The sequence below is a fragment of the Ailuropoda melanoleuca genome, chromosome 2 (assembly GCF_002007445.2).
Source record: "Ailuropoda melanoleuca isolate Jingjing chromosome 2, ASM200744v2, whole genome shotgun sequence".
Classification (NCBI taxonomy): domain Eukaryota; kingdom Metazoa; phylum Chordata; class Mammalia; order Carnivora; family Ursidae; genus Ailuropoda; species Ailuropoda melanoleuca.
In genome coordinates this window covers 129489718-129517045 of record NC_048219.1, presented here as the reverse complement: position 1 = coordinate 129517045, position 27328 = coordinate 129489718, and the positions used below count along the sequence as shown (strand labels likewise).

The 27328-nt window shown below is 35.5% G+C and overlaps 1 protein-coding gene across 18 annotated transcripts in view; it reads left to right on the top strand.

Moving 5' to 3' along the window:
* The window catches only part of BAZ2B (bromodomain adjacent to zinc finger domain 2B), a 395156-nt gene that overhangs the window by 94811 nt on the left and 273017 nt on the right, over positions 1 to 27328 (top strand). For 17 of the 18 annotated variants that reach the window (XM_034643322.1, XM_034643377.1, XM_034643371.1 and 14 more), the window contains exon 3: positions 16869 to 17227. The gene's annotated coding sequence lies outside the window, so the exon portion shown is untranslated. Of the gene's footprint in view, positions 1 to 15945; positions 17228 to 27328 lie in introns of those variants that run through there. The other variant, XM_011232380.3, reaches the window with a different exon arrangement.

Below are 27328 nucleotides of genomic sequence, written 5' to 3'. Positions count from 1 at the left end.
AAGGGGGGGTAATCAGAAGGGGGAATGAAACATGAGAGACTATGGACTATGAGAAACAAACTGAGGACTTCAGAGGGGAGGGGGGTGAGGGATTGGGATAGACCAGTGATGGGTAGTAAGGAGGGCACGTATTGCATGGTGCACTGGATGTTAATATGCAACTAATGAAGCATCGAACTTTACATCGGAATCCGGGGATGTACTGTATGGTGACTAACATAATATANTTAAATATTAAAAAATTTTTAAAAAGCTTTGAATGAAGTAAAAATTAGCACAAACAGTTCCAAATTAAAAATATGTTAAAAGGAGTTGCTGGATGACCAGGTCAGTGGATCATGCGACTCTTGATCTTTGGATTGTACGTTCAAGCCCCATACTGGGTGTAGAGTTTACTTAAAAATGAAATCTTGGGGCGCCTGGGTGGCACAGCGGTTAAGCGTCTGCCTTCGGCTCAGGGCGTGATCCCGGCGTTATGGGATCGAGGCCCACATGAGGCTCCTCCACTATGAGCCTGCTTCTTCCTCTCCCACTCCCTCTGCTTGTGTTCCTTCCCTGTCTCGCTGGCTGTCTCTATCTCTGTCAAATAAATAAATAAAATCTTTAAAAAAAATGAAATCTTACAAAATTATATGTTAAAAAGTTTTAAATATATAAAAATTTTTATATGAAACACTGTTTTCTTTCTTTTCTTTATTTTTTTTTTTAAGATTTTATTTATTTATTTGGCACAGAGAGACAGCCAGCAAGAGAGGGAACACAAGCAGGGGGAGTGGGAGAGGAAGAAGCAGGCTTCCCAGCAGAACAGGAGTCCAATGCAGGGTTCCATTCCAGGGCTCTGGGATCCCACCCTCAGCCAAAGGCAGATGCTTAATGACTGAGCCACCCAGGCACCCCTGTTATTTTGTTTTCTGAAGTTTCATTATGTTTTTGTATTTTTTTTATATGTTAAAGCCTCTGTTATTTGTGATTGAATTTGATATTTTTAACAAATCAATCAGTAAATAGAATGTTAGCTCTTAGTAAATAGATTTTTTGTGAATTGATCTGAGCATTAGAGGATTCCAACCACTTGATTAAGTCCTATTTGATAATGGGAATTAAATGATGAAATATATACATTCACAAACTTATATAAACATAAGTTAAATATGATATATATACGTATGTCCAGCTATAAATCTGAGAACCTGTCTTTGATTTAAGTGTGCATAAGGGAAGTCGACAATAGCCTATGCCAAGCACTCAATTGTTACAGATATTACCTCATTAAAGTGAAAGAGAATAGAAAATAGTCATTAAGCAGTCTATGGAAAACATTACAGGAGAAGAGAAAATGAACATTATCCCCCAAATTGAAAAGAATATAGAAGTAAAAATTAGAAGAAAATTTTAGAAACATTTCTAATTTCTGCTACAAGGTTAGAGAGTAAGTATGATCTTAATAAAAGTTGAGCAGAAAACTGAATGTACAATAGAAAAATGTTAAGATTGGATAAAAAGAGTGTTGAGTGATATTAGGAAAGATTTCAAGGAAATTAAAATTTACTGTTTGAATTTAAATCTGTATTAGTGGTAGTATGTACCCAAATTATCATGTAGACAAATCACTGATATGATCTTGAGTTTACCCGGTAAGCAGAGAAAAAAAAGAAAAATTCCAGTTAAATAATTTAGTTTAATCTAGGAAGATTCAACAAACAAGAAAACCATTCTTAAATCTACCGGACAGTATTTTTGAATTATAATAAGAAGAATAAACACTCAGAAGAGTCATGTTTCCTATCAGGAAATAAAATTTAATTTACCTTAATTATTAAGAAATCTTGGGGCACCTGGCTGGTTCAGTCAGTAGAGCATGTGACTCTTGATCTTGGCGTCCTGAGTTTGAGCCCCGTGTTGGGTGTAAAGATTACTTAGCAATAAAAATCTTAAAAAAAAAAAAATCTTTACATGTTTTGGGCTCATTTGAATGAGCTCAACTTTCTCTATAACAGTAAATTCTATAAGAAATAGAAACATTTAGGGAAAAGATTGACTTAAGAATTTTGTGTTCAACTGATTCATCTTTCATCTCTGAAGGAAGTATAAAGAAATTTTCATATTTCCAAGGGCTTAGAAAATAAATACTTCCCTTGGGGCGCCTGGGTAGCGCAGTCATTAAGCGTCTGCCTTCGGGTCAGGGTGTGATCCCGGTGTTCTGGGATCAAGTCCCACATCGGGCTCCTCTGCTGTGTTCCCTCTCCCACTCCTCTGCTGTGTTCCCTCTCTCGCTGGCTGTCTCTCTGTCACATAAATAAATAAAATCTTAAAAAAAAAAAGAAAAGAAATACTTCCCAAATCGCTGTAGTAAAAAACAAAACAAAACAAAACAAAGAAAACAACTTTATAAAGACATGCTCCTTAACTGAAGGATGACTTTTAAAAATCCTTCTAACCACTTCAGTAAAACAGCTGTGATGTCTTTGTTGCAAACCCAATTGTCAATTTGTAATCTTTATTTTACTCAATTTCTGAATGGCAGTTGAAAGAATTCATTGCTATGTTCTTCTTGAACATGTTTTTTACTTGATGTTTACAACATTACTCTTGGTTTTTCATTCATTTTATGGGCCAGTCCTTCTTCATTTCCTTCCCTGGTTTTTCTTCCTATATTCAACTTCTAAGTATTGCAGTACCACAGGGCTTTAGCCTGTCTACAGTAACTCTTTGGTGATCTCAACTATTTCATATTTTAAATCATTCATTCATTCGTTCATTTATTTTTATTTTTTTTAAAAATAGGCTCTATCCTCAACATGGGGCTTCTCATGACTTTGAGATCAGTAGTCACATGCTTTACTGACTGAACCAGCCATGCTTTACTGACTAAGCACCCCTACTATCAACACTTTAAACAGTATAAGGAAGTAACTCATGAATTTGTATCTCCAGCCTTAGACCTTTTCCCTAAACTCCAAACTTATATAGCCATCTTTGTACTTAACATCTCTACCTGAGTGTTTAGTTAGCATCTACAGCTTAACGAGTACAAAATCAATCTATTGATTTACACCAGACCCCAACCCATTTACCCAAAGCAGCACTTTTTCAGTCTGTTTATGTAAATAAGTGCTAACTCTAGTCTTTTAGTTCCTGAAGACAAAAATCTATGGAGTCATTATTTATTCCTCTCTCTTATAGCACATAGCCAATCCACCAACAGATGATTTCAATCTACCTTCAAAATGTATTTAGAATCTGACCACTTTCTCCTACTTCAATCACTACTGTAAATTTTAAGCTAGTATTATCATCCCCTGGTTGGATTTTTTAGCAATCTCCTATATGGTCTAACTTATGTTCTTGTTCTGCTACGGTCTTTTCCCACACTGAAGCAAGAGAGATCTTTTCCAAAGGTAATTCAGACTATGTCAGACTATGTCATTTCTTTGCTCAAAAGCACTCAGTGGTTTTCTAGTTAGGGTAAAAATCCAAAGTCTTTATATGATGGCTTAAAAGCCCTACAAAATATGACACCGTTAACGGCCCTCTGTGACCTTATCTCTTGGTGCTCTTCTTCTTGACCACTTTAGCCTATTTATTATTCTTGAACAAATTAAGCATTTGCAAATCTTGTTCCCTCTGCCTGGGAAGCCCTTCCTATGTGTATGTCTACATGCCTTATTCACTCACTTCTTTTTAAGTTTTTGCTCAAATATCTCATTAGTGAGGTCCTTTTTCACTATTCCTAGAACTTATTATACATCTTGCCTCTACTGTTTTTTCTCCATAATATTTGTCATAGTCATATATAACAGGAGTCTGCAAATTATGGCCTGTGAATTAAATCTTACATACCACTTGTTTTTGTACATAAAGTTTTCTCAGAGGCAGCTATGCCCACTTTTTTTCACACATTGCCTGTGGCTGGTTTTTTTGCTATAATGGCTGAGTTGAGAAATTACAACAGAGACACATGGCCCACATTGCCTAAAACATTTACTGTTTGGCCCTTGATAGAAGTTTGCTGACCCTGGTATATACTGTTTGTTTACTTGTGTGTTTATAGCCTAACCCCCCCCCCCATAAGAAAGTTAGCCCAATGAGGGCAGGTTTACTTTTTTCACTGCTGTATCCCTACACCTTTACTAGTACCTGAGATATAATAGATGTTTATTAAATATTTCTGGAACAATTAAATGACTGAATGAAAGAAAAGATATGGCTTAGTATAGTAATTAAAGTATATATGAAAGGATTTCAGTAGGAACAAAAATTCCTCTAGATTTAAGCTTTGTTATTATGTGTCATTACCATCTAAAAATAATTACTATGCTTTCAATTAAGTACGTTTTCAATTAAGCAACTTTTGTGTAAAGATAGTAGAAAGCAGCTACACAATGTCGCTCTTCTGACACTTAGTGATATGAGCTACAACAATTAGAAAGAAAGAAAGAAAGAAAGAAAGAAAGAAAGAAAGAAAGAAAGAAAGAAAGAACCAGAAGGAAAACCCAAAACAAAACAAAATGCTCACCAGCAGTAACCAGAAATGAGAAACAGGATAGAATCCAATACAATACATTTACAAAAGAAGGAAAGAAAAGAAGATTTGCTGAAGCATAGTGGTGCCCAACCTCACATATACTCCCCAAAAGCTATCTCAATCTCAAGATTAATGATGATCTTGAGATTCATCATTTATATACCTTTAATAGTAGAAGAATAGATGAATAGTGTCTCCTTACATTTTTCTTTTTCTTACTATGCGGAAATAGAAACAGCTGCTGGGAAGAGATGACTGAAAGGTGAAAAGTGAAGGATAGGGATGGTTTCTTGGCAGAAACAGAGGCTTCAAGACTCCTGAACTAAGGGAATGATCTGAATCCCAAGGGCGTCTCCCTATGGTTTCCTCCCGTAAGTAGTTAAGGTGAACGTCTAAGAAAATCTCAATTAACTTAATTCCTCCAACAAAAGCAGCACATAAAAGTTACAACAAAAGCTCCCGCTGGGAGGCACCTGGCTTGCTCAGTTAGTAGAGCACATGACCCTTGATCCTGAGGTCATGAGTTTGAGCCCCACAGGGGGCGAAAAGATTACTTAAAAAAAACTCCATCTGAATTGTCTCCCTCTCCTTCTAGTTTAGCTATGCTAAGTAGCTCACAGTCCATAAATTTAATTTTTGCCATTTTTAAAGATCCAGCTTATATTACCTTGTTTCCAGCTGACTTCTGTCATTTGTTTTGCTCCTTAGAGGATAATCTTTCTCCCTCTTTTGGATTGCCTCTCTTCAGTGTAGAATGGGAGAGAGGGAGAAAGGTTATAAATATATAGAGGGAAAGAGTAAGGTTATAAAAAGTAATTTAAATCATTCGGGCTAGGGATATTTTAATGTCATTGACTCTCTTTAAAAAAAAAAACAAGGGGCGCCTGGGTGGCACAGCGGTTAAGCATCTGCCTTCGGCTCAGGGCGTGATCCCGGCGTTATGGGATCGAGCCCCACATCAGGCTCTTCTGCTATGAGCCTGCTTCTTCCTCTCCCACTCCCCCTGCTTGTGTTCCCTCTCTCGCTGTGTCTCTATCTCTGTCGAATAAATAAATAAAATCTTAAAAAAAAAAAAACAAAAAAAAAAACAAAAACCAATGACATTTTTGGTAAACAATTCTGGTAAAAGAGTAAAAGCTTCCCAGAATAAATACAAAATATTTCTTTCCAGTATTTTTGTCTCTAAAAGTGGAGAAGACACTAAAGCTAAGGAAGTATTAATTCAGTGTTGCACTCCTCAGAGCAAAAGCAGTTATAAACCATACAGTTGCCAAGTTTATTAAGCCAGGAGGAAAATAATAAATATTATGTCTGGGAATAAGTCAGAATCAACTACTGGCAAAATTCCTTTAATGTGATACATTTGGACACTATAATATCAGTGATATACAGTATGCAAGCATGGTTACTCTAACATGTGCATGCTAATAGATACTGGGCTTTACAGTTGGGTGAAGCCTTTTATGTGAAGAGTAGGAATGAACTTTTTACCTTATGTGCAGTTCATTTATGAGGGTGAAGTGCTTGACAACTTCTTTTTTTTTTTTAATTGCTGAAAAACCATGATAAAGGGGAAGAAATTTAAAAAATTTGGATCATAGGGCACCTGGGTGGCTCAGTCGTTAACTGTCTGCCTTCTGCTCAGGTCATGATCCCAGAGTTCTGGAATCGAGCCCCATGTCAGCCTCCCTGCTCACTGGGGAGCCTGCTTCTATCTCCCTCTCCCACTCCCCTTGCTTGTGTTCCCTCTCTAGCTGTTCTCTCCCTGTCAAATAAATAAATAAAAATATTTAAAGAATTTTTGGATCATAATTATTTTGTGAGCCAAAAAATTTTCTGGAAAAGGTGTATTGGAATCCATATTGATGGATTAAAAGGTGTCGGACAAGGAAAAACATTACTCTACTAGTCAAAGAGTTGACACCAGAATATTATTTCTCATATTGCATTATTCCCAGGGCACAATTATCTGTATACAACATGGACTAATCTGATTCAGTTTTTATTTTTATTTATTTGTTTTTTTTTAAAGTAAGCTCCATGCCCAACGTGGGGCTTGAACTCACCATCCTGAGATTAAATGTCACACACTCTACCAACTGAGTCAGCCAGGTTCCCCAAAATAATAATCTTCTGATATTTGAAAACTATTAACAAGTTAGCAAGAAGTCACTCATATCACTGATGAAAAAGTTAAGTGTTGTTTTTTTTTTTCATTTTCATCTTACTCATTTACTTAAAAGGACCAATGGCCATTTGTCAGAACTACATTCTTCAACAATTTCAACCTTAGGTTGGCTACAGATAGGGCTACAGGCACAAGAGTTTGGTAAAATCAAGTAAAGCATTCTGTGAGAATCACCTGGCTATATGGATTTTACAATACCATATTGTATATTTTATTATTATTTGAAATTTATTCAAAAAATTGCCCAGATTTACCACCACATCTCTTTTCGGGAGGACCACATTGCTAGGCTTCAAGGAATGCACAGTCCAATTGAGAGATGCCAACACCCTAAAATATCTGATACAATATGATAAATACTCTAACAAAGTTATTCCAAGTAAAATGAGTACACATTAGATTGTTTTTTCTGGGTGGAGATGGGGGAAGAAAGATGTGTATGGGACACCTGGGTAGCTCAGTCAGTAAAGCGTCTGCCTTCAGCTCAAGCCCTGGGATCAAGTTCCACCTGGGTCTCCTTGCTTGGTGGGAAGCCTGCTTCTCTCCCTGCTTGTGCACTCTCTCTCTCTCTGACAAATAAATAAATACATCTTAAAAAAAAAAAAAAAAGAAAGAAACATGCATATGAGTCAGTCTCATAGTGATTAAGCCTTCTTTGCCTTACAGTTTATCTTGATATATTATTTTCAGTATTAAACTTTTTAATAATTTTGCCCTGAAGGAGAGTTTCAAACTATTCAAGGTACTGACACATACCATTTGGGCAAGCCCTCTGAAATCACAAAAGTGGTCTTTTCTGGGTCAGGAAGAAATATATTTTTTAAAAGATTTATTTATTTATTTTTGAGAGACAGAGACAGAGAGAGTATGGGGAGGAGCAGAGAAAGAGGGACAAACAGACTCTGTGCTGAGAGCAGAGCCTGACATGGGGCTCCATCTCATGACACTGAGATCCTGACACGAGCCAAAATCCAGTTGGATGCTTAACCTACTGAGCCACCCAGGTGCCCCAGGAAGAAATATTTTTATCTCATACCAGATTTCAAAAATTCATGTGACTACCTCCCCACTTTACATACAACATGTTTCAAGTAGGAAAACCAGAGTTTTATAATCACTGCTCAGTTATTTTTACAGCATTTTGAAAAATATATACTCAAGGACCCAGATTCATTCCTAAGCACAACTGTTACTACTTCCTTTAAAAATTGAATCAAGGAGTGCCTGCCTGGCTCAGTTGGTAGAGCGTATGTCTCTTGATCTCTTAATACAGGCCAATAACATCTTAAAGCTTCCTTTGTAAAAATATGAAATCTAATGTTAAAATCTATCTTACACACACACACACACACACACACACACACACACAGATATCAGTATATATTGCAACACAATTTCAAATTAGGTTCCTTAATGTACATTTGATAAGAAATGTTGAGTAAATTGTTTCCTTTATTTACCAGTTTTCAAAATTATGAGTTGCTTCCCTAGTATCCTTCAAAGATGAAAAATGTTTTTAAAAAGTATCATTATAAATTTATATATTAAGATATATTTGGGGCACCTGGGTGGCTCAGTCAGTTAAGCATCTGCCTTCAGCTCAGGTCATGATCTCAGTGTCCTGGGATTGAGCCCTGTATTGGGCTCTCCACTCAGTGTTGAGTCTGCTTCTCCTTCTCCCTCTGTGATCTCTATCACTTTCACTCTCTCTCGAATAAACAAATAAATAAAATCTTTTTAAAAAAAAAATTATTTATTTATTTATATGACAGAGAGAGGGAGACAGCCAGTGAGAGAGGGAACACAGGCAGGGGGAGTGGGAGAGGAAGAAGCAGGCTCCCAGCGGAGGAGCCTGATATGGGGCTCGATCCCAGGACTCTGGGATCACGCTCTGAGCCGAAGGCAGACACTTAATGACTGAGCCACCCAGGCGCCCCTAAATAAAATCTTTTAAAGAAATATATGTTAATGTTTTGGGGTGCCTGGGTGGCTCAGTTGGTTAAGTGACTCTTTTTTTTTTTTTTAAAGATTTTATTTATTTATTTGACAGAGATAGAGACAGCCAGCGAGAGAGGGAACACAAGCAGGGGGAGTGGGAGAGGAAGAAGCAGGCTCATAGCGGAGGAGCCTGATGTGGGGCTCGATCCCATAACGCCAGGATCACGCCCTGAGCCGAAGGCAGATGCTTAACCGCTGTGCCACCAGGCGCCCCAAGTGACTGACTCTTGACTTCAGTCCGGGTCATGATCTCAGGGTTGTGAGATGAAGCCCCGAGTCAGGCTCTTCACTGAGTATGGAGCCTACTTAAGAGCCTCTTTCTCCCTCTCCCTCTACTTCTCCCCACTCCATGTCTTTAAAAAAAAAAAAAAGATACATTTATGTTTCAATCCATTGTAGTTAGTCTTAACAATATTCAAATTGTCTCACCTTTGGCCAGTGGGAGTCACTTCAAGTTGTCCTCTTTAAATTGGCTCTCCAGCCCTTTAACGTGATGCCAATAATCTTGATAGTTTTGTTTTGTTTTTGAGAGAGAGAGAGAGAGTGAGCATGTGAGGGGGACAGGTGCAGAGGGAGAGGGAGAGAGAATCTCAAGCAGACTCTGCACTGAGCATGGGAGCCCCTCTCGGGTCTGGATCTCACAACCCTGAGGTCCTGAGTCAGATGCTTAAAAGACTGAGCCACCCAGGCGCCTAATAATCTTTTTTTTTCCCTATCTTTTTTTTTTTTTTTTTAGAGATTTTATTTACTTATTTGTCAGAGAGAGAGAGAGAGCACAAGCAGAGGGAGAAGCAGTCTCCCCGCTGAGCAAGGAGCCCGATGTAGGACTCCATTCCAGGACTCTGGGATCATGACCTGTGCAGAAGGCAAATGTTTAACCATCTGAGCCACACAGGTGTCCCTGACACCTAATAATCTTGAGAGTTTTCATGTTTAATGGTATAATAGGGTATTCTGGGCTTATCCTGAACATTCCTATCTCAAACCTGGAGTTAGCATTGGCATCAAGGAATTCTTTTCAGGGGCAAATGGTGTTTAGAGACCATAATGTGGGTACCCAGGTGTGTGCTTGTTGCTACTGCAATAGTCTGTTTCTTAGGCTTTTATAATGGGCAGAATTAAGAAATATGTATTTTTAATATTAAATATGTAATGAGTTCTTCATACATCTAATTCAGGATCAGAGAGTTTTTATGTAACTCATTTATTTTATATGTTTCTTTTTTGTCCCATAGCAAAAATTAATTTTTAAAAGCACCAACTTTTCTTTTTGCAAAACATCCATTTGCTGTTTCTCAGACTATGCATGCAGCAATATTAACATAACAGCACCAATTCATACCACAAGAATACGGTTAGTGATAACAATTTAAGTTCCTGTTTTGTTGTTGCTGCGTTAAAGTTATTTTTCTTATTTTATATCCTATGAGAGATATACTGTTAAATTACAATATGTGTGTGTGTTTTAAGATTTTATTTATTTGACAGAGAAAGAGACAGCCAGCGAAAGAGGGAGCACAAGCAGGGGGAGTGGGAGAGGAAGAAGCAGGCTTCCAGGGACCCCGATGTGGGGCTCCATCCCAGGACCCTGGGATCATGCCCTGAGCTGAAGGCAGATGCTTAACAACTGAGCCACCCAGGCGCCCCTGGTTTTTAAAAATTATTACATGTAAAGTCACTTGGAATAGTCTCTGTATGGAACTCCATGTACAATTAAGTTTATTTATGTCATTTAGCTTTCATTTTTATGGGAGTGTTTTAAAATTTAATTTGTTTTTATTTTATAATTATGTAAATTACTTTATATGGTTCCAAAATGACATCTACAAAACAAGTTTTATGAGAAAACTTCCTACTATTCTATCTTTTCTACCTTGTTCCCTTTCTCCTTACAGGTAACCATGTTTCTTAAGGTTTTGATTTTTCCTTTCATTTAAAAAATTAGTAAATATATGGATGAATGGTAGCATACAATAGAGGTTTTTCTCCACCTTGCTTTTTTTTTTAAACTTATTATATACTGTTGTTGTGAAATACTTCATACTATATACATTCCTCACTCATTTTTAAAAATTGTATAGTACTCCACTCTGTTTATTACCCTAATTAATTCAACAATTTCCCTATGATGGACATTTGGGTTATTTCCAAACTTTAGTTATAATAAACAATGCTTTAGAGAATATCTTCTCATATATATCTATTTTATATTTTCGTCCATGTTGGTCAGATTCCTGGAAATGGGTTTTGCTAGTCAAAAAAAAAAAAATGCATATATAACTTTGATAGATACTGTCAAATTCTTTGTTGTTGAGGTTTTTCCATTTTTCACTCCAACAAGCAATATTTGAGAGTGGTCCTTTTCCCTAAAAGTGCTTTACTAACAGGCTATGTTGTGAAACTTTTGGATTTTTGCTAATTTGTTGGGTGAGAAATAGTTTCTCACTGATTCTTAATTTGCATTTCTCTTATGAGCAGCGTTGAGAATATTTCTATTTAAGGGGCATTTGCTTTTATTTTTCTGTAAAATGTCTGTTCAGGGTATTGTCCTTTTATTCATTTTTAGATACTCTTTATATATGGGGTAATAGAATTGTCTCATATAAGTTACAATAATTTTTGAGTTTCTCATTTGTCATTGTACTTAGCTTGTGGTATTTTTTTTTCTTTTTTATTTAAAACCTTTTTTTAAGTGCCATAGAAAACTTTTTTAGTTTTATATATTTGAATGTGTTTTATGTATTGCCAATATTTCACATTATTGCATCTAGTTTTGACCATTGCAAGGAATGTTTTCCCTACTCTCCAGTTATAGAGGAATTGACCCATAAGTTCTCCTAGTACTTGTGTGGTTCAAATTGTTACATTTAAATATCTGTTCTTTTAAAAATTTATCCTTAGCTCCAAATTCATCTTTTATGACTACCCGGATCCCAACACCACTTATGAACAGTCCATTTTTTACTCACTGCTTTGAGATACAGCTTTTAAAATTTTCAATTTTCTCTTGTATTTCACTGATCTTTTTCTCAGGTGCCAATGCCAACTGTAAATTATAAAGGCTACATATATAGTGTATTTTAATATCTGATATGAGATCACCCCATATACTTTCAATGCTCTTCTTTTTCAGGGCTTTTCTTGTTTGTTTGTTTGTTTGTTTGTTTTATTCCAAAAGAATTTTATAATCAATTTTATGCTTATACCACTCTTTGTAATCAGGAGTGTTTATCTGAAGCACTGTCAGAGTTTTTTTTTTTTTTTTTAAAAAGAGAAGAAATACTTGCTTTCCACCCCAGACTTACTGATCTCTGGATATTGGGCTGGGGTATGTGTATTTTAAAAAAACTTACCAGTGGATTCTGATAATCCCATTAAAAATAGCCTTATAAAAGCATAAATTTAAGTTCTAATTCACGACTATTTTATGATTTGTATTCTCTTATATATTCTGGATCCTACTTAATGACTCCAGCATATACCCAGTTTTTTATTTTTTTATCTTTTTAAAGATTTTATTTATTTATTTGACAGAGATAGAGACAGCCAGCGAGAGAGGGAACACAAGCAGGGGGAGTGGGAGAGGAAGAAGCAGGCTCAGTGCGGAAGAGCCTGATGTGGGGCTCGATCCCATAATGCCGGGATCATGCCCTGAGCCGAAGGCAGACGCTTAACCGCTGTGCCACCCAGGCGCCCCTATACCCAGTTTTTTAAACCAGATATCCCTCTAGTCTTCTTTCAGTCCTCCCTCTCCAGTTGGTCACCATATTCACATTTTACCTCAAAAACAATCCAGCTTGAAATCTCCAGTGCCACTGTCCTTCACTATCTTTCTCATGGACTGTTAACCACTTTGGTCATACTACGGTCTATCATTTGCTCTGCCTACACAGTTGTTGGTCTGTAAAAACAAGGTTGATCATGTCACTCCTTTGCTGACTTGTTGGCTCTCAGGATAAATTCAGTCACCTTACCATGGTATCTTAGGCCTTTCACGGTCCTACTCTCCTTTTCCTTCTTCATCCCTGGTTTTCCATCCCTCACAGTGAATATTCCTGGTGCAGTGAACTTCTCATTAGTGGATGAACTCCAGACTTAGTAGCTCTTTGTATTTAAACTTACCATTTCTTTTACTTAGGACCTGCCCCTCTGAAGCGCTGCCTGGTAGGCTGTTAGTATTTGAGATGCAGTTCTAATGGCATCCTTTTGATAAAGCTTTTTTTTTTTTTTTTAAGATTCACAGTCAGAATTAGTTGCCCCATCCTCTTTATTCTAGCAAAACTTTCTGATTTGTATCTTTATAACATGATTTATGTGAGTCTCTAATCTCCCAGGAATTTCACACTTTCAACATCAACCAGAATGTGAGCTTATTCATGTCTTTCTAGTCTCTAGCAGACTGTATAGCATATAGCGATGTTTGTTCAATGAATGAAAACAAATAACTCTTCATTAGTTTGTACTGATTGAAACTGAACAAGACATGACAGTGGCCAGCTTGTTATACCATTGAGATCTCTCATACGTTTGGCTTTTTGTATCAGCCTTCCTAGATTTCGTTTTCTGTACATACAAGTTGATTCCTTATCCTTTGAAGATCCATGTGTAATACCTATAGTAATAAATTAGATACCTAACCATCTATCTCTGTATCTCCCTATTTGAGAATTTCTATCTTCATCCTAAAAATAGATTCTGCTTTACAGAAGAAAGGGCAACAATTTACATATAGTGATGGCATAATTAGCATGGGATAGGTATATATCATATATAAATTTCAGAAATAATTTTCAGTATTATTAGAAAAGATGTTTGATTGTTAAATTCTTTTGCAATTCTGAAGATGAAGTACTAATTTAGATGATGATCCTAGGTAGAGAACTAAGTGCTACCAGAGCCAAATTATTTTATAATTGTAGTAATTATTGCCCCACCCTCCAACTCTATGACTGTGTTGTAATCTTTGAAACAATCAAATGTGATAACATAAGAAAGGGAAGGGATCATACTAAAAAATTATTTAAGCACAATTTCATAGAGGGTAGCAAATATTGGAATAATCCAGTTTTAAATTTCTAGTATACTGTTTTTTTTTAAAATCAGTTTTAAAGGTATAAATTGTTTAATTAATATATCTGAACTACTAAATAACACCAAATTATTTTAAATATATATTTAAATACACAAATTGAAGCTTTTTTATGGAAATTTAGAAATTCATCTTATATTAGATATTAATCTGTTTTTCACTTATCAACTACTTTGTTAATTATTGATTTCCATTTAACTGCATTTCAACCTTAAAGAGTGTTGCAAAAATATTTTCCAAATTATTGGAATAATAAATATATATAGTTTTGATAATAAAATATAGTTTTTAAATATTTTAAAGACAGTAAAATCCAGTTCTTTATTATCACAACTTCTATCCTTTATTCCAACATTCTGACAACACTAAGTCTTATTTTGTATAAGTTACTTCCTCATTCAACCAAGGAAAAGACAACTTTGCAATTTGAAATTATATATACAATACTCTTAAAAACATTTTTTGGATTATGATTTTAAAATCAACCAGAGGAATGATAGAAATTTTTAACATGAGTATTTATTTTTATATAAGTTTTTATATAAGTTAATCACTTTTATTACCAATGTACCAGTGTTTTCTGTTGATTAGGCATAAATTTAAAATTTAATAAATTAATTTTATTATGTCAAATGTTTTTCGCACAGGTTTCTTCTCTAAAAACAGGCAATAAAAATTACATATCCTTATGAAACCTAATGTTTGGAAAACGAAGTGCCATCTTCAATATCATTTCAAAATATTACTGGAACCTAAAATTGAACCTATTTTGCTGTATATCATTTGAAATATTTAAGTATCCTTAGTTATCCAAATTACTCAAATCTGCCATTTAACTTTATTTTGAGAGAAAGGTTTTAAGAGAATTCCGTATAGAAATTGAGGCAACTTGAATCTAGCCCTTTTAAAAAAAAAAAATCTTTTAAAAATTGAATACTTTCTCAAAAGTAATGCTCATGATTAAACTGTCAGAAATGGATTGTTGAAATACTAATATTATAATTCTTTATATATAGAAATATAAGTAAGTTGCCTTGTTTACTACCAAATGTTTTAAAATACTGTTTGAGTAATGACTGCTATTATTTAAAATTCATGAACTTTTTTGTTAATTATTTTGGCTGGAATATTTAAATGCTAGCATTCGCACTTATATTTTAATCTATATTTTTCTTCTGGAACATTATTGCTAAATTTTGAGATTGTAGAACTCTTGACCCAGTCATACATGTACAGAGCTTGGCCTCTGAGTTAATTAAATATGAGTTAATAATATATTATAAGGAAATTATTGTCCTTATTACAGTTATTAGGTAGTTACTCAAATTATAGCTTCAAAGGAATGCAGAGCATGGAAAACTCAGGATTAAATTATGCATTTGAACCTTAGGCCAGCTTTTACTGTAGAGACAGTTTTCTGCTAAGAGAGAAATTGTATGTCATTGAAATTAAATGCTTTTCTGGGGATGGAAGGTTCCAGTTTTTAATGAAATTACTGTGTGTGGTGTAGTGAAATGATTAAAATCTGTATTCCGGGAATGTGGCAGGGAAAAAAAATCAATAAATGCTAGCGCAGCTTTGCTGCTCAATGTGAATCCTGAGAACGAAATAAACTACTACAAAAATAATAATTAAAAACATATCAGCACATTAATTTATTTAGCATCAGTCTCCTGAGACATCATCTTCACTAATTTTTAGCATACATTTTACTGTGTAATGAGCAGCCTTTTTTTCAGATATCCCTATTAGACAGGCAGTATTTCTGCCCTTCCCCCAGTGCTCCTGCATTGCAATCATTGTACTTGCACTTATTATGTTACAAATGACCGAGGTAAGGCTGACATTCTCAGTGCATGCAAAAAGACCTAGTCTGCCAAGCTTTTTTTACCCCCTAATGAAGCAGCTTTGTGAAATCTCCCCATGTGTTAATACTAATGAAGATCCTCCAGCACAATTAAAATCACAGCCAGTGGCTGAAGAGGAAACATAAAACAATAGCATCTTTTAAGATACATTTATCCACAAATGCATGTACAAAATATACATATATGGTCAAATTATTCTTCTGTGGCTTGCCTTTCACTCGCTCTTCATCCTGAAAATTAAATCATGCAATTTTTAATTATATAAACTTGGAGACTTTAATGTGTTCTGGGGGAAAAAAACACTACCTCAATGAAAAAAATTAAATTATATGTATTCTTATATAATAAAGTGTCAACCAAAGTTATGGCTTTTAAAAATCATTTTTAGGAAGCTATGGGGTGGTGTACCCAGGAGGAAATTGGGTGTTCTTCACCTTTATTTTAACTTTATTGGTTTCAGGATGTTGGGATTGGGGGGAGAGGGAGAAGTGTAAGGGTAAACAACAGAAAGTTGGGAGATTCTGGGGCTAGACAAAAAGCATACCTCCTGTGTAGTTTAAAGATGGAGCAATGAGCTAGCAGGCTTAACTTGATTTTTTAAAAAGTGTTCAATTCCTACAATTAGCTACACCACCCCCTTTTGACTTCAGAAATTGGAGGGGAAAAGGGACTACCTTTTACAGTTTTAACTTCTAATAAAACGATTTGCTGTATTAACGTGTTTTATTTAAATTTTAATTCAGTGCATCAACACTACTGCTAGTTTAAATTGCCCGTGTGTTTGGGCAGCAGCGTTTTATCCCGGGACCATCTTGCGTCCTGCTTTTTATTTTGAGTTCCAAACATCCACGAATTCCTGGTATATTAATTTAGTTGGTTTATAGACTTAACCGAATTCTGAGTTTGCAGACAAAAAAGTTTAGGTGGAAATGATTAATCCATGCTCCCTATTGTCCAGTTTACGGTTTTTAAAATTAGGTTTCCAATCCTGTTTTCTGTCCTACTTTGGAATGAAAAAATATTAAGTTTCTTAACTTTTTCCTGGGACAAGGAAAGGTTGCAAAGTCAAAGCTACAGTATTCTTGGGAGGAAGAAGCAACCCCCCCTCCCTCCCTTGGCTCCTTTAGGAGCTGATAGGTCATTTATTATTGGAACTGAAATAGTATAAACAATTCTCTCTCTTTTTTCCCTTGTTAACAGCAACTTTCATTGTTAGAGAGAGGAGAGAGAGAGAAGCCTTGTTGGTTGACGTCACTTGGTTCATGAAGCCTTCGCCTAGAAGTGAAGCTGCTGAACAAACCTTGAGAAGAATCATCTCCTGCTTCAATCTGCTGCTGGATAGGAACTAATCAGAGAGAGGCGGAAGGCGGAGAAGGAGGGAGTCAAGGGCTTTCCCGATCACAAATCTCACCTCCACTCCAACTCTCTTTATACTTTCCTTGCAAAAATAATAAGCGAGATAAGGAGGTGGTAGGGTTTCCAAAAACAAAATCGTAACCTTCAACCATCTGGGGAAGGCAAAAATCTCATCCACCGCAACTCTCAGTTCGAAAGTAAAGGTGAGTTAAAAATCTTCGGGTGTGAGGGATGCGGGTGAAGATGAAAATTCCAAATGTTACAGAGCCGGTTGTTAGCAGAACAGGAAAAACTACGCTCCGGCGAGCGGGGACTCCGGAGTTGCTTCTCTCGAGGCGCTCGCTCTGCCCGCCCTGCTCGCCCTCCGCGGCTGTTTACCCTCGCCGGTCGGTGTGTCTCTTTGTTGTGCTGGCTGGAAGGCTGGGGCGGTGCTCGGGGTCCCGAGCGGAGTTTGGGGGAGGAGGACGCGGTCCTGGGTGGGAGGTGGGGGGTGCGGTCTCAGGAGAATGTAAACTTTATTCCTGGCTGCCAGTGCGGGACTTCGGTGCAGCAGGGCCGCAGGCAGACGCCGCCGCCGCCAGTCCGCCTCCTTTGTGCCGGTCGCCCTGCTCGGCCGCCCGGGCTGCGCGCCTCCTCCTCCTTTCGGCTCCCAGCGCTCGGGTTGCCGCCAACAGTTTTGCTTCTTAAACGATAACCTCTGGCACTGTTGCGATCGCCGTTCCTACCCAAGAATATATACTGCTCCCCCAATCCCTGCCGGGGTAGTTTCAAGATTACCCCCCCCCCCAGTCCGCCTACTGCTGCCCTTTTTTGCCTCCGCCCCCTCTTCCCTTTAGGACTGATGGTGTGTTTCTGCCCCCCACCCCACCCCCCCACGTCCGGGCCTCTTTTGCTCTGTGTAGCTTGGAGCTCCAGAGTTTACAGAAAATGGGCTGGGGTGGGGGGTATTGTAATGGGGGCAGGTGGAGCCGGGAAAAGATCTGGATACTTGGGAAGATCTGTGCCTGTACACAGAGGGTTAGAGGAGCATAGCTTTTCCTACAGTAATGTCTGTCTCCTAGCAGTTCTTCCCCGGGAGCAACCGCCAGCCCTCAACTCTTCTTCGCTCTTTTAATCTTCTTGTCGCTCCCCTCCCCCCTTTCTCTTTCGCGGCTTTCCTCCTGTTAAAGTAGTTCCATGAACCCCAGAAATGGGACTTGGGAAAGGAAGGAAGTGTTGGGAGAGTAAGAGTTGGTCCTGCTGTTTGGGAGATTTTCTCTTCTTTTCGCTCCCTCTGTATTTATCTTTTGTGTGTTGCTTCCTTATAAAGAGAGAAGCAGCTGCAGTCCTTGGCCGAGTTGTTGAAATTTATCCCTTTGTGTATATTACAATATCCTCCATTTTTTTTCCTGCCCTCTAAACAACAAGCGTTTCGCCATCTTGGGCAATTTTTATTCCCAAGTCTCCCTTTTTTTATTTTTGAGAAAGGGAAAGAAGCCTTAGAAAGGCAAAAAGTGTGTCTGGATAAGACTCAAAGTTTAGGGAATGTTCAGGGGGCCCAGTGACGTCATGTAAACTTTATGGAGAAATTTTCCCAAGAGTAAATTTTTCATTTAATTTTTTTCCCGGTTTTAAAGGACCGTGTAACTTACTGATTAAAGATAAGTTGTGTTGCTTATTTTGGGGTCCTGCTCTCAAAATGAACCCTCAGCGTCTACACATTTTACGTTTTGGTAACAGGTGGAAAATTATGTGCAAAAAGATGGTATAAACTTTATAGTGTCATTGGTATTCACCTAGCTTTTTGTCTACGTGTTTTTTTCTTTAAAGGTTTCAAATGTTATTTTTAATGATTATATTCCTTTCTCATTTACTCCACTCTGCTGTGGATTTTTCTTTAATCAGTTTGGTTGATATTTTACTTATTTTAGATTACCTAGATTCCCTTTTGTAATTCAATAGTCTATTTTTTTACGTATTTCCTTACATTTTGGAAAGATACAACTATTAAAATACCTGGAGATACTGGATACTTTTAAGATTTAGTAGCAGGTATGAAATGACTGGCAAAAATGTAGTTAGTATTTAAAAGGCAAAATTTATTTTAAGATAGATTTTATAACTTCAAGCTGTAAGCTCTTTGTCTGCCATTATGAAAAAATAAACAATAAAAATTAGTGTTGTTTTAATTTGCTTGTCTAAAATAGTTTTTTATCTCACAGAAGTTAGGTTGGTCACATGACCAAACTTAATGATACACTGACTGGTATATAAATAAGAGGCACTATAAATTGAATGGGAAAGTGGAATTCTGTCTCCTGTAGTCATTTTCAGTCAGCATATTTACTTCTCTTCTAACAAGGACATGAAACTGTCTGTATTTAATTTGCATTCTCTTTGTCTTCTGGGTTAGGAAAAAACACTGACTACAATTAACTTAAAAAAAAAAAACTAATAGAAACAATTCTGAATACATTGAAAAGGTTTGTCTAACAATAATTTACGTTTTATGTGGTTGTATGTTTTTATCTCTGTAGCCGTCTTCTTTGGTATTATTTGCTATGTTATTTATCTTGGAATTTGCTTTATGCAAAATGCTCTATAGAAAACTTGACTGAATTGAATGTCTGCCATTTATGTGAATTGTAGGTAGGTGAAAAATGTTTAAATAGTTAAAAGCACATAGAACAGATGGTTTTAAATTATACATGCAACAAAGGACTAGAAGATTTGGCAGATTATAAATGGCAAGCAACAGAGGATAAGCAGTTTAAGAAAATGGTAGTTAAGTACATTTGATGTCTCACACCTATTGTAAACACTACATATTGTCACTATGCTGCATAATCAATAATTTAGACAACATTGAGGCACTTGTAAGTTTCAGACAGAAAAAAGTCAAATTTTACAAATGTTTGAAATGAATGGCTGAATGTGAAATTATTTTAAGCCCTGCTTTAGGGGAGGTGATCAAATTGTATGCTGTAAAAAGAAAGTTATTTATCAGGACTTAATATTGTATTCATATAATGGTTTGGAGATAAGTAGGAGTAGGCAGATATTTTAAAATCCAGAGAATAGTATCTTTACTGTTCTATATGTTAAACTATTGCTGAACTATAGTAGAATTGACTCTTTCAAACACTACTTAAAATATTTTTAGAGTATTCAGTCTTGGAAACGCATTTATTAGAATACTGTTGGCATAATTTACTAAGTACTCACTAAGTGAAGGAAGAATGTATTTTGGTATTATTTTTTGAGTTTTGTACATTATGATAATTTTTCCTGGTGAATATAGTTTACTCTCAATTTTTAAAATGTAAAGATTTTTATGTAGCTTTTGCCTTTCTAGAAGAATCTGAGTAATTATATTTAGCATTTTTCAAGATTTAAAATAACAAATTATTCAAGTTGGCAGAAATTTGTTTTTATTTTTATGTCATTTATTTAAGATGCGTTTAAGACTGTAATGGAAACCTTGGAATTTTAATTCTGTTGCCCTTTCTCTCATTTCTTTGTTTGCATGTTTATTATAGAACTGCAGTGTAAAGGAGCAGATGTTTTGCCAAACATCCTGATGTGTTGCTTTTTCTTATGGGAGTGCATAACTGTTCCTTCTGATGCATCAACTTGACAGCTGGTTGATTTCATGGAGCTGCTAAGAAGCCATTAGTGGTGTCATTGAATTGAAACAGAACAGTCACTCCCAGCTTGAACTGCAATTGTTAATGTCTTTGTTGCTACTTTTGTGTTACTATACAAGATGTAGGATATCACAGTTGGATGAAAGTTCCTGTTTTCTGTCTTATCTCCTTGAATTAGTGAAAGAATGTGTTAACTTGATTACTTTTAGGTTTAAAGATTTCCCCCCCCAAAAAAGATTGTAGTTTCTGAGTTTCTGACCTAGTCTTAGGTAGGACTACCAAAAGAAGTGATTTAACACAAAGTAATGCCCCTACTTGAAATAATATCTTAATGATTTTTAATATTTGATATCCTGAGGCATTAATTAAATTACCTAGTTAGATATTTTAAGAAGTTTTTGATTATATAAAATTAAGTATTTCATACCATAAGGCTTTAAAAAAATTGTGCTGTATTTAATAAATGTTGACTTGTTTGATTGAATACTTCTTTAAACTTTTGTTGCAGAAGGTAATCAGAAGAGAAAAGAATTATTCAGGAAATGGGCAATTTTCTATTTAATTTTCTTTATAAGGAGGTGAAGATATTAAATAATTGACTCGTGGTCATTTAATGATTTTAAAAATTGAAATGATATTTTTCTTATACCTAGTAACTTTTAGTGTTAGTTTCACCTATCAGATTACATACAGTACTGAAAGGTGTCAAATCATCCCATTGATACCTAAGTGTTTTCTACTTATTTTATATATATATATATATATATATATGATAGGAGAGGAGATAGGAAAGAAGAGGAATAAAGAATGACCATTCCAACAGAGGAAACATATTTTTTTTTAAAAAAATGTGTAAAAATCCTTTAGGATAATAAATTTAAGGATATATGATGTAGTTTACTACTATGTCAGGAGATCTTTTCTAGCTTTAGTATTTGCTCGTTTTTAATTTTTAAATCTTTAAGTACCATAAGCATTTAAACAATTTTTCAAAGAGCATAAAATTTATAACATATTTAAAATAGTTTGCCTTTAATAAATACTTAGTGTGAAATTGGTGATTAGAATATATGATTTGCCGAGTTAAATTCTATTAAAAGGACTTCCTATACAATATAAACAAATTGTAAACACTTCTAATACACTGCTAAGTGATTCCAGAATTATGATTTCCTGCAATTATAAGTTTATAGAGATGTTTTCCTTTTAAATAGACCATGCATTACTAAGACTTCCTTCAGGTAATATACTTTCTCAACTCTTTTTATATAATAGCCATACAGTTCCTTAAAAAGAAAATCATTCTGTTACCTTAGCCTATGATTCAATTTTTAAGAAATATATTTACTCATAATATTTGTGTCAAGGCAGATGTTCATGTAAACTAAATTATGGTAAATTGTATATTAATATAAACTTTTATTTTAAAGGAATCTCAATGCTTAGCTAAAATGGTCTTAATTATAGTGCAGATCAGCATCCCATCATTGAAGTAGGAATTTTTCCACTGTTGGTGATTCTAAACAGAAGAGTCATAAGAAGTTTAAAGTTTCATTCATAAGTTTTTCTGTTGACCCTATTAACTTTGAAATTATGGGCAGTAAGTATAATTAATTTACAGTTACATATGGAATTATAAAATATTGGCAACATCTTTGCTGAAAGAAAAACAAAATAAATTTATATGACTTTCAAATCTGTTTTTGAATGTTATGTGAATTGTGCCAATTCATAATACAGTTTGAGATGTAAAATATTTAATAGTCTTGATATTTATAGTTTAAACAGAGTTTTTAAAATGAATAGGTTTTTATAAGAGTATGAGGTGAAAATACAGTTTTTATCCCACATATTTAAAAATTTACTGTATAAGATGGGGTGGTTTCTATCTTTTTTTAATTAATGCTTTATAAATAGTTTTTTATAATTTATGAAATTTGACTTGTATTTTGGTTTTTGAATGCCTTTCATTCAAAAAAAGAAGTGTTAGAGATAATAATATAGATAATATATAGATAAGAACCTTTACTAATTTTGAGTGTGCAAATGTGTGCATGCGTATTTAAGGAAAAAGGAGCATTTGGTTTGAAGATAATTATTGCATTGGTACTTCAGCTATGTGTCGACGTAATTGTGTGTTTTTCCACTGTTTTCTCCTCTTAACACTTTTCCACAAGCATGCACTCATTAATCAAAGACGGTGCACTCCTGCTGAGGGCAGAGAGGTTCATCAAATTGGCAGTCAGTTTGGTGTAAAGAACGGTGTACTGAAGCTCTTAACTCACTGGGACATAAATAAATCTAAGGTCTTTGTATGCAAACCCTGGAGGTTAATACTGTATAATTCAATGTCCTGTCTTTGTTTTTATGATTGATGTTTTTAAATGTTTCAGGCTTGATGCAAGTCTTCTAGTAGGTCAGGTCTGACATTCTGATTGGCTGAAGTAAGAAAGCATTAGGTTGTCAGAAGGACTTTGAGTATGCTGCAGAGATTTTGATTTTTTTTTCTTATGAGATCATTGTCATATTGCCTGAGCTGTTATAGGAATGTACCAATGATTGACATCCCCTACTGTGATAATGGACCCAGTGCACGAAATGCCAATAGTTTGGTCCTATTTGTTCGGAAGCTTACTGCTATTTGTATCCTTAACAGAGCTAACATGTAGAACAAGAAAAACTACTGGGATTTCTCTGTAGAAATAGTGCTGGGATTTGGCTTTAACATGAATTGGTTGCATATTCATAATTTAAGAACAGCTGGTTACAGCAAGCACATAGTCATTTGCAAGCTATTATAAACCATTCCACTCACACATGGAGCCTGTGCTTGGTGATTTTTTTTTCTTTTTTTTTTATTGATCTACCTGCATTTAAAATCTGGTCACTGCTGCTACAGAAGCTCTTCATTTTAGCTGTGTTTGCGACATAGAACAGCTTCAATTTTAAATATTTAATTTAAACTAAATGCTGAATAAAATGAAGAAGCTTTGAAAAAACCAAGTGTAGAAGGTCAATAATGTATTACCCATATGTATTTCATCTTGACCAAAAACAAACAAACCTAGATTACACAACCATTGTAATTTTTGGGAAATATGTTTTATAGTTTTGTCTTTAGATAAGTAACTGAATTATCTTTGATTTGAAAATGTTGTTAATTTTGCTAGTTATCTATAATTTTAGGTAACAACACAAGCAATAGATTGTGATTAATTAGCCTGTAAAACAATTTCACATAATATATAGAAACTTGACTGTACTTTTAGTTTATGAGTGGTGTAAGACAAGATAGAAAGGAAGAGCAACAAGACATTATAATATGATCAGAATAATGCTAACACTAAAACCAGAAAGCTACTTTAATTTTTTTTTAGAAGAAGTCTAATGAGGAGTCACTTCTGCTTTTTGGGTCCCTTATGGAATAGTAAGCGCAGCTATGCTCTACAGTATTTAAATGATCCATGTAGGCTAGTCCACTTGTAATAGTTTCCTGCATGTTGTGCTGCCTAGTAGTGACTGAAAGAAGAGGAGAAAACCTCTATATCTCAAGTTTTCAGTGAGAAGAGTGGGAGGAGAAATGTTAAATGCGATTTTAGATATCCTTGTAGAAATCACAGGGAGCTCTGCCTTGATTTGTGTATGTTAAAATAAGTGGATACCTGAGTGATTTATAAGGATGGTGATTATACTGAGCCTTCTACAAAACAGTGTAATGTTCATATGTGCATGCATGTATTTGTCCCCATGCTAGATGATGAAGTAGCTTTCAGCACTTCAAGGTTGAGTACCACTCCTAAGAGTGTATTTTACTCTTTCCTGGCTTCACAAATGGCTGGATGTGTTGGTAATATAATAGAATAGATGGCCAAATTTAATCTAGCTGATAGTGGGCTGTACTTTTTTCTAAATAATAAATTCAAAGGTTATTAAAGGACGATGTGTTATGTTTTAGTTTTGAGTTGCATATGATAATAAACACAGTTTATTACACAGTTAATTTGCTATTATTTGAGGTTACATTAGTCATTTTATGAATTATCATATGCCCCTTTTCTCTTTTGACTGTTGTCCTTTCAGTTATTTTCCTGCTCTTTAGAATCTTATCACCGAATAAGCTGAGGAAATAAAAGGAAGTAAAATTCAAATAAGTTTTGTTTCCCTTCCTCTCCCACTTCTTGATAGATCAGAAGAAGAGAAGTTCTTAGGTTGTCACCAAAATGAAGGTTTCGGATTTTATTTGTCTACCTTTTTTTGGTTCTCATTACAACAGGCAATTACATTTAGATAAAAAGAAAGATGAGGTAATGAACACAATTTTTAAAATATTAGTAACCCTATGGCATCTGGCTGGCTCAGTCAGAGGAATATGTGGTTCTTGATCTCGGGGTCATGAGTTTGAGCCCCACATGGGGTGTAGAGGTTACTTAAATAAAACTTTAAAAATAAATAAATAAAATATGAGTAACCCAACAAAACAGTAGAAAATATAGCCATTACTTGAAAAATGAAGTGACTCAGTAATGACAGCCACAGGAGAATTGCTGATATTTGATCACTTTTATTGTTCTAGTACCAATAATAGGGAAAACAGGGAACAGTTACCTTCATTGATCGAGTTTCTACTGAATGCAGTGTTCAGCATTCTTAAAGAGCTATGGTTGAAAGTTTGTGAAAGCTCAGAATAAGGGAGAGATGTCTTCTGGTTGGAATCATTAGAAAAGGCTCTTTTGGTTTAGGTAGCATTAAATTAGACCAAGAAAAATGAGTAAAGTGAATATTTAGAGATCAGGAAGAAAGGATCCAATAAAAGAAGGGCATTATGAGCCCCTCATAGAACAAATAAATTAAAGCTAGGTCTATTAGTTACCTGGAGTGGTTGGGCAACGTTTTTGAGGTTACCCCAACCCACACCTCTTCTCCCAAAAGAAAAAGAATGTCATAGGATCCTTCTTTTTCTCCATTGCTTTCAAGAATGAGTGCTTGGCTTTTTCTGGAGAAGGTGGATTAATTAGTTTCAAATCATCCATTTCAATGATAGGCTTATTGTTTGTAGAGGCCAGTTTAAAATTGACAGAACTGCCCTTTCTGATTGGAGTTACTGAAATACTGTGTTTCTTGTGAGATGAAACACTCCTTTCTCCTTCATTCTCTTACAATGCTTTATAAATGATTCTTGTTTTTGTTTTGTTTTGAAACGTAATGCATGGTCATACCTGCTAAGAACATTGAGCAAGAGGGACATCTCTGTTTCTCTTTTCTCAGTTTACTGGTGAAGAACTCGCTTTCCAAGGGAATTCAATGACTGACTCAAAAAACATTTTTACTTCTTTTAGTTACTTTGGATAAATAAAGAAGATAGACTGGCTGAACTGCCAATAATAGGAATATCCATAAGGACAAAAAGAAACAAAATTTATAGCCCCTATTTGTAATTAATTACATCAGTACTGAATTTCACTAATAATAGAAATACCATTTAAAATAGAGAGTGTGGGGCCCCTGGGTGGCTCAGTCAGTTAAGCATCTGACTCTTGATCTCAGCTCAGGTTTTAATCTTGGGGTCATGAATTCAAGCCCCTCGCTGGGCTCCATGCTGGGTGTGGAGCCTACTTAAAGAGTATGAAAAGGAGAAATTCAAAAAAATTCACACACAAATGTATAAGGTCTTAATTTTCAGTGGTTAAACTTTTCCTATGTTCATTATTGCTGCACTAAGATAATGAAATTTATTTCATTTTCCTTATTTACAATGTTGTGATGACCATTCAATTGCAAGAGACATGTCAGAAGAAGACCTTAAAACTTTTATATATTTATTTCTTGTATAATGATGTGTTTTGATATAAATTAAAGTTGGAAATGAGTAGAAATAGAGGACTATCTAGTGTCTGAGTTTAGAGAGAAGCCATACTTTCTCTGGTTTCATGATGACATGGTTATTGAAATATACCTCTAGACTTCTTGGAAAAAGGATTACCGTTGACATGAACCATTATGACAACATATGAAACAGCAAAGCCCATCTTGAGCATCTGAAAAAATCAGGGAGCAGCCTGTAAGTCACAAATGATGTGTTTCTCCTTTTATGGGTTAGTGTAGCATACTGGAAGATATAGGGTCTGCCAGGCAACAGTAACAGAGGTTGTAGGTCAAATCTCTTTATTTTAAGAGAGGGGTTACTGCAGAGCTAAAGGAAGTGTTGTTAGGGGGTGGGTAGTAACAACATCAAAAAGAGGAGACTGTTTTAAAGAAGGCTTTTAAATGGGTTTAAGAGAAATGGAGCCCTGTTACACAATTGAGTCCTCTTGGAAAGTCTCAAGATTTTCTCCACTGTGGCCTAAGTAACTTAGCACTAACTTCTTATGCACTGTCATTAATATTTTCAGCAGCTTAGAGAAAATAATTCTTATCTATAATCATACCTTGGGGATTTGAAGTAGGAAGTTGAAGGGTTAGGGAAGGGCTGTGTAAACAGTAAACAGCCGGTCCAGGAAGAGAACATGTATTCTTTGGCCAGTTAGGTGAAAGCTTTCTTTCCCTTCCCTTTCCAGAAAGACTGTTCATAGATGTACTGCCAAAATTCAAAAAGGAGAAGAATTGGTTTAAAGAATTTGTAAGTGCTTTTGTACCCTGTGTTAAATGGGACTATAGGAATAAGACATGCCCCGGGGGTTC